We start from the raw sequence: 8,911 nt of genomic DNA, 5'->3' as shown, positions 1-8,911 counted from the left end.
CAGACACTGTTATGGGGGGATCTGTGGATGACAGACACTGTTATGGGGGGATCTGTGGATGACGGTCACTGTTATGGGGGGGATCTGTGGATGACGGACACTGTTATGGGGGGATCTGTGGATGACGGACACTGTTATGGGGGGATCTGTGGATGACGGACACTGTTACAGGGGGATCTGTGGCTGGCACTGTTACAGGGGGGGGATCTGTGGCTGGCACTGTTACAGGGGGGGATCTGCGGATGGCACTGTTATATATGTGCCATCCACAGACCCCCCAGCCCATAACAGTGACATCCACAGACCCCCCCCAGCCTATAACAGTGCCATCCACAGACCCCCCCCAGCCCATAACAGTGACATCCACAGACCCCCCCCAGCCCATAACAGTGACATCCACAGACCCCCCCCCAGCCCATAACTGTGCCATCCACAGATCGCCCCCGCCGCCAGTATACAAATATAAGATGTTATATTCATTTATTGGTTATTAAACATGCCCCCTCAGTCCTATTACTACCTTACATCCTAATCGCTTCTGTAGAATTCAGGTAGCCCAAGCCGGGCGGCCGGCGCGTCTCTCACTGACGTCACTTGCCTGCGCCGCCGGCTTCATTCAGGCACATGACAAGAGTTACGCTGCCGCCCGCCTGGCCTGCCTGAATTCTACAGATGCGATTAGGATGTAAGGTAGTAATAGGACTGAGGGGGCATGTTTAATAACCAATAAATGAATATGACATCTTATATTAGTATACCGGAGCGGCGGGGCGGGGCTATACTACACTGACTGCACCGCCCCGCCGCTATTGCCAGCCCCCAGATCCTCCTCCCAGTCCCTCCCCGAGTCCCCGCTCGCTCCTACATCGCAGCTTGCGATGTAAAACGGCAAGCATTCGCCCCATAAGACGCAGGGGCATTTCTCCCCCATTTTGGGGGAAGAAAAAGTGCGTCTTATGGGGCGAACTCACACGTGCCAGCAGAGACAGACTCGCGTGCCATGCCGGGCACGCGTGCCGGGGGTTGCCGACCCCTGATCTAGAATATAGAAAAAATGAGGATGCAGCACTCTGTCAATGGCGGGTGCAAGGTCAGGCCAGTGTGAATCAGCCCAAAATCCACAAGAGCTTGGTGTCCCCCCCCGGACGCCCAATTGTCTCCGGGAGGGGGTCACTTTTCTGTAATGTGGCTATTTTTTTGGACAGGATGTTGCGTCAATATGCCATTTCTGCAAAATCTTTTATCAGAGACACAGGTGATTTTCTGCTCAAGATAAGTGCCCTAGACATACCTGTGGGCGCCACTCTGGTATCATTCGACGTGTGTAGTTTATACACGTCGATTGACCATGAGTTGGGCCTCCAGGCTGTGGAAACATGTCTTAAAACATCTGATCATACTGAAGTCTGTCAAACTTTCTTATTATCTTTATTGAGATTTGTTTTAACCAAAAATTATTTCCTGTTCCAGGACGACTTCTTTGTACAGATGCGTGGGACGGCGATGGGGTCCAACGTGGCGCCCACGTACGCTAACATCTATATGGCCCACCTTGAGGAGTCGTCGATATATGGCAGCCACCACTTCAGACATGTTCTGGGGTGGTGGCGCTATATCGACGATATCTTTCTGGTGTGGACGGGCGACACGTTGGGCCTCCTCGCGTTCCACTCATTTCTCAATGAAGTTGATCCGACAGTGAAATTTACTGTGGTCCATTCAACGGAGAGGCTACAGTTCCTTGACACGGAGGTCCGGATCGTGGGACGGGGGTTGGAGACTGACCTGTTTGTAAAACCCACTGATAAAAATACGTTGCTGCGGTATGACAGTCATCATCCTCGTCCCATGGTCCGGTCATTACCCTTTAGTCAATTTCTCAGGGTCCAGAGGATCGTAAAGGATGAGCACACCAGAGATATAAGACTCACTGAAATGAGTCAGAAATTTGCCACTCGTGGGTACCCCAAAAAATTGATCAGGGATAGCATTCAGCGAGTGCATGACAAGGGGGGTACTACCAATATTAAAAAACTAGTCACCAAAAAACCCCGTATTCCATTCATCTCCCAGTTTTCGGCTGACAGTCCACAAATAGCGGCTGTCATTCGGAAACACTGGAGGATGATAGGGAATAGTTTTCCTCAAGTCGAGGAGTTTGAAACTCCACCATTATTTTCCTACCGGAGAGGACGCAATTTGGGAGACAGGTTGGTAAAGTCGGATGTGGGTAGTGCCAGGACCAGTGTGAGAACTATGTGTGGCTCCACACGGACTGGCTGCTACCCCTGCTATCACTGCATCAATTGTAACCTCATGATCAAAGGGAATACGTTCCTCAATCCGGCCACTAATAAATTGGTCAAAATTAACCAATACTTGACATGTGACTCGTCCTACGTGGTCTACCAACTGACCTGCCCGTGTGGGAAGTGGTACGTTGGGGAGACCACGTGGGACTTGAAGACACGGTTAAATCAACACCGATATTCCATCAGAAAGGAAAAGATGGATTTACTGGTGTCTAAACATTTCAAAGATGCAGGACACACACAGAATGACCTAAGGTTCCGTGTATTGGAACAGATAGAATTGGGAAGGCGTGGGGGGGGGGATAGACAAGCCCTCCTTAAAAAGCGAGAGCTATTCTGGATATTCACCTTAAATACCTTGAGGCCCAATGGGCTGAATGTCGATTTCAGGGTTGACTAGTGCTGTCCCTCTTGTGTCATGCATGGGTCCTCACCCTCCTCTGTGGGATAAATGTATATGTGTCAATAACAACCAAGTTATACATTTGTTTTGATTTTTTTGTAAAAAATCTCTCTTTGTTTTTAGATTTATACACTGATCATGATCAAGACTGGTGCGCTGTGCAGCGGGGGAGACATCGCTGACCCGGGTGGTTATCTACTGCTCTCACGACCTTACCTACGGGCGGGGTAGCCTGACTGTCATGCCGGTGCAGCTGTGATACATGATCCATGGTAGTTCGGCGCTTTACCCAGACATTTCCATGTGGTTCCCTTTATATTAGGTTATGTTTTTCCTTACTTTATTAATTCTGTTCTGGCACTTACACCCTGTGCGCTTATACTTCCTGGGGGGTAGCGGCCACCTGTTAGGTGGGCGACGATACACAGGGGGACCCTTGTCACGTCGCCATTGCCCTAGATTGACAATGAGTGGTCCGCTGCAGCGGACAGTCGCTGTCACCAGTTGCCTGACCCCCCCAGTATGCGCATGTGAGGGTATTATTTTGGCCAGTTACTAGGTTGATAGGACGCTGGGTCCTGGATTCCCACATTTGCCTTTGTGGGATCGAGGATGCACAGCAGTCTTGACCTGGATTCTCATTTATAAATTCCTTATGCAAGGTTATTTACCTGGTTTCCCGATCATGTGATCTGTCCCATGTGACCATTTATGGGAGGCCGTTATTTACACATGGACATGCGCACATCGGCCGGAGGACAAGTTTGGCCATCTTGGTTGTGGTGCTGGGTTTGTCTCTCTGCGCACGTAGCGTCGCGAGACTTGTGTTTCTGACGCATGCGCATAGAGGGAACGGGGACGCCGCCGGGACCGTGGGGCCGGCGCGACATGGCGCACCAGCTGATCGTGATTTTTAACCTGGTGATCAGACACACCTGCACTAATGAAGGGTATTTAGGGTTTTTGCCCCATATTATACACAGTATGAATCATTTTATATATTGAATGTATGCACTGTATTTTGCAACACTGCGGTATAATGTATGTATTTTGCTAAATATAAGGAATCACGTATTATATGAATTTTCTTGTACATGGATTAATTGATGTAAATTGAATTGTGTAATTGATGCACCTCTAAATTGTATGTTTGCAACACATATGCACATAGCTTGAGAAAGACAGCAACAAGCTGTCGAAACGTCGCTGCTGACTCTGGAGGAATAAACTTCACATTTCGTTGATAACCTTGGTGTGCTGCTGGCCTTCCTTTTGTCTGTATCTATTATCTATCTATCTACTATCTATCTTCTATTTATCTATTATCTATCTATTATCTATCTTCTATTTATCTATTATCTATCTATCTATCTATCTATCTTCTATCTATCTATCTATCTATCTATCTATTATCTATTATCTATTATCTATTATCTATCTATCTATCTATCTATCTATCTATCTATCTATCTATCTATCTATCAAGCTTTATTGGCAGGTCTAAAATTATACTTTAGTGTTGCCAAAGCATTTGGGAAATAGGGGGTTGAGAAATGGGGACACACCCGGGGTCGGTGTATAGGAGTCGGTGTATCATGACAGGGGGGGAAGGGGTGCGGACTACCCCGGGTCAGGGTATCGGAGTCCATATCAGGCTCCTCTCAGTCTGTGGCAGGCACTGATATATTGTGCTGCTATGTCCACAGTGTTCTCTTCCTCTCCCAGCAAGATGGGCAGCTTCTCTTCCTCCTCCATGGAGCTGAAGTCTGGGAGGAGATCAGACAGTCTCCTAAAGTGGATGTCCCTCACTGCTGAGAATTTGGGACAGTATAGGGGGCCTCCAGGGGGCACTGCGGGCACTGCGGGCACAGTCTGCTTTCTCTAGGCATGTAGCTCTGTCGATGCCGTCCGGATTCTATGGCCAGGCTGTGGGCGCTCAGTCTGTAGCGGCTCAGGATTTTCCGGTCTCTGGGGTTCCCTAGTCTCTCCAGATATGGGGCCAGTTTGTAGTCTCTCTGCAGGCTTGGGTACACCGTCAGCTTCTGGGATGCTCTGACCTCCTTCCTCCATTCACTGACGTATTCCTCTTGTCTCTTGTTTACTGTGTTCCCGATCCCGGCTTTTGTGAGGTGGTGACGGGTGATTATCTGGTCGGGCTGGGTTTCAGTAAGTTGATTTTGGGGCTTTGCCTTGCCTGGGATCTTGGTGTAGCAAGGCTTTATGGTGATGGGAGCCTTCACTACTACCATGTAGATGGCCCCAGAATGATAGCGCCCTCTTCTGGATTGTAAAGTGTAGAGGGAATCTGCCCAGCTCCCCTCGACGGGCACTGTTAGAGGTGCTCCGATGGACCTGGAGGAGATGCTTACAGAATTCCAGGTGGAATATTTCTATTGGGCTGGAATCCCATCTTGACCAGTCGGGTTACGTGTGAGGGCCCCAGACTTCACTGCCATACAGGAGGATTGGTGCAATGATGGAGCCAAAGATTTTAAGCCAGACCCTCACGGGTGCTTTGAGGTGGTACAGTTGTCTTCTGATGTTGTAGAAGGTCTTGCATGCTTTGTCTTTCAGCTCCTCAATGGCTGATTTGAAGCTCCCAGTTTGGTCAATTATCAGGCCCAGGTAGGTGTACCTGATGGTGGCTGTAAGAGGGCGGTTGTGTAGCGTGAAGGTAGGGGACCAGGCTGACTTTGTTTTCCTTCTCTGGAACACCATAGTGTTGGTCTTTTTTAAATTGATGGGAAGGGCCCATGTGGTGCTGAATTTCTCCAGAATGACTAGCTGGTCTTGGAGACCTTTCTCAGTTGGTGATAGTAGGAGAAGTTCATCCGCGTACAGGAGGAATTTCACCTCGGTGTCATGGAGGATGAGACCTGGTGATGAGGAGGACTCCAGAGCCGCCGCCAGCTCGTTGATGTAAATGTTAAAGAGAGTTGGACTGAGGCTGCAGCCCTGTCTGACTCCTCGGCTCCGCTGGAAATAAGCCGTTCTCCTCCCGTTTACCTTCACGCTGCATCGGTTCTCGGTGTAGGAGCTTTTGATGATGTCATATGTCTTTCCTCCTATTCCGCTCTCCAATACCTTCAGGAGCAATCCTGGGTGCCACACCAAATCACAGGCGTTTTTGAAGTCCAAGAAACAAGCGTATATCCTTCCCTGTTTTGTGTTGTGGACATGGCTCTGGATGAGCGGTGCAGGGTGTAGACGTGGCCTGTGGTGCGGGGGTTTGGGATGAACCCTGCTTGGCTTTTACTGGGTACATTGTGCTTGGTGAGAAAGCCGAGGATTCTCTGGTTCAGGATACTGTTAAAGCGTTTCCCCAGATTGCTGCTGACACATATCCCTCGGTAGTTGGCCGGGTCATACCTGTCCCCGCTCTTGTATGACACCTTATGACACCTTGGTTCCAGGCTTGGGGGAAGTAGCCAGCGCTCATCACAATGTTGTACAGTTTTCCTATGGCTGTCTGTATTTCTGGTGGACTGTACTTAATCATTTCGGGTGGGATGCCATCTGTGCCGCTGGCTTTCTTACCTCTTATGGCTGATATTCTCTCTGATATCTCCTGCAGTGTTATGGGCGAGTCTAGCGGGTTTTGGAAATCTTTAAGTATCTCTTCCATGCTCTTCAGTTTTGACCTCATTTGTTCCTGGTCTGGGTTACGTTCTTTTTTTGGGATGTCTCTGTAGAGGTCTCTGAAATACTGGAGCCAGATGTTGCCGTCCTGAATATGGAGGTTGTTTTTCTTCTTATTTGTGCCCAGGTGGTTCCATAGTTCCCAGAAGGAGTCATCTTGGAGGGCATCTTGAAGCTGTGTAAGTTTGGTTGAGGTATATTCTTGCTTTTTCCTTCAGAGGAGGGTTTTGTGTTGCCTCTGCGTTGTGTCGTAGGCTTCCCGTAGGTTGGTGTTGTTGGGATCTCTATGCTTTTTAATTGAGGCCGATCTCAAGGTCTTCCGTACATCTCTGCGCTCCTCATCAAACCAAGCGTTGGGGTTATCTTCTTTTTGCTTCAGGTGGCTATACTTTTTCAGGTCAGCCATTTCTGCCATGGTGTAAAATATATTATTAAGATCTCTTAGAGCTTGGTTGACTCCTTCTGGGTTTATCTCGAACACCTTGTTGTTGAAGTAGTAGAGCATCCCTTGGATTTCTGGTTTATTGTGCACCTCTTTATATTCCTGAGCCGATGTCTTGGACCACCTATAAGATGAAGGTAGTGTGAAGAGCCCGGCTGCTGAGGTACTTGTCCTGGTGGTTTGTTTGTGGACTTAATATATAGAGATGTTTGGCTGTGATCAGACAAGTGCGATTGTGGGCTGACTATGAAGGCCCCAATGTTTGCTGGTCCATGTCTGTGATGTGTAGTCCACCACACTGCTACCCACATGGGAGCTTAATGTAGTCCTTCCTAGAGAGTCTTCCTTGGTGCGACCGTTGAGGATGTGGAGTCCTCGGCTTCGGCAAAGATTCAACAATTTTTTGCCACTTTTATTTACCGCGCTGTCGTAGCTGTTCCTCTCTGTATGTCCTAAACTGTCGGTCTGTGCTCCATCTATATATCTCATATCTATCTATCTATAGAGATGGCCCGAACTATCCGACGGCGAACAGTTCCCGGCGAACATAGCTTGTTCGCGTTCGCCTCTGCCGGGCGAACACATGCGATGTTCGGTCCGCCCCCTATACATCATCATTGAGCAAACTTTGACCCTGTACCTCACAGTCAGCAGACACATTCCAGCCAATCAGCAGCATACCCTCCCTCCCAGACCCTCCCACCTCCTGCACAGCATCCATTTTAGATTCATTCTGAAGCTGCAGTCTTAGTGAGAGGAGGGAGACTGTAACTGCTGCTGATTTAATTGGGAAATCGATAGCTAGGCTAGTGAATTCAGTGTCCACTCCAGTCCTGAAAGACTCATCTGATCTCTGCTGTAAGGACAGCGTCCTGACAGCACCCCAAAAAGCCCTTTTTAGGGCTGCAACATTAGTCTGCTTTTTTTTTTTCCTTTATATACATATTGCAGTTGCCTGGCCTGCCTGTGTGTGAGGAGCTGCAGGCCCACAGACTGTAGTGTGCCCACTGCCAGTGCTCACCCCTGTCATTCCGTGTGGCACAGGACTTTGCTTAAAAAAAGGCACTTAATTTTTACACTTTAATCTAAGGTTAGTTGCCTGCCAGTGTGTGTCAGGCTGACTTCCACTGACTGTAGTGTGCCCACTGCCAGTGCCCACCACTCATACCGGCTGGCACAGGACTTTGCATAAAAAAGGCATTTAATTTTTACACTTTAGTGTAATTTCAGCTGCTTGCCTGCTGCTAGTGTGTGTCAGGCCGACTTCAACTGACTGTAGTGTGCCCACTGCCAGTGCCCACCCCTGTCATCCCGTGTGGCACAGGACTTTGCTTAAAAAATAGGCACTTAATTTTTACACTTTAATCTAAGGTTAGTTGCCTGCCAGTGTGTGTCAGGCTGACTTCCACTGACTGTAGTGTGCCCACTGCCAGTGCCCACCACTCATACCGGCTGGCACAGGACTTTGCTTAAAAAAGGCATTTAATTTTTACACTTTAATGTAATTTCAGCTGCTTGCCTGCTGCTAGTGTGTGTCAGGCCGACTTCAACTGACTGTAGTGTGCCCACTGCCAGTGCCCACCCCTGTCATACCGAGTGGCACAGGACTTTGCTTAAAAAATAGGCACTTAATTTTTACACTTTAATCTAAGGTTAGTTGCCTGCCAGTGTGTGTCAGGCTGACTTCCACTGACTGTAGTGTGCCCACTGCCAGTGCCCACCACTCATACCGGCTGGCACAGGACTTTGCATAAAAAAGGCATTTAATTTTTACACTTTAGTGTAATTTCAGCTGCTTGCCTGCTGCTAGTGTGTGTCAGGCCGACTTCAACTGACTGTAGTGTGCCCACTGCCAGTGCCCACCCCTGTCATACCGAGTGGCACAGGACTTTGCTTAAAAAATAGGCACTTAATTTTTACACTTTAATCTAAGGTTAGTTGCCTGCCAGTGTGTGTCAGGCTGACTTCCACTGACTGTAGTGTGCCCACTGCCAGTGCCCACCACTCATACCGGCTGGCACAGGACTTTGCATAAAAAAGGCATTTAATTTTTACACTTTAGTGTAATTTCAGCTGCTTGCCTGCTGCTAGTGTGTGTCAGGCCGACTTCAACTG

This window comes from Bufo bufo, chromosome 10 (genome assembly GCF_905171765.1).
Source record: "Bufo bufo chromosome 10, aBufBuf1.1, whole genome shotgun sequence".
Taxonomy (NCBI): Eukaryota; Metazoa; Chordata; class Amphibia; order Anura; family Bufonidae; genus Bufo; species Bufo bufo.
This window is presented reverse-complemented; position numbering follows the sequence as displayed.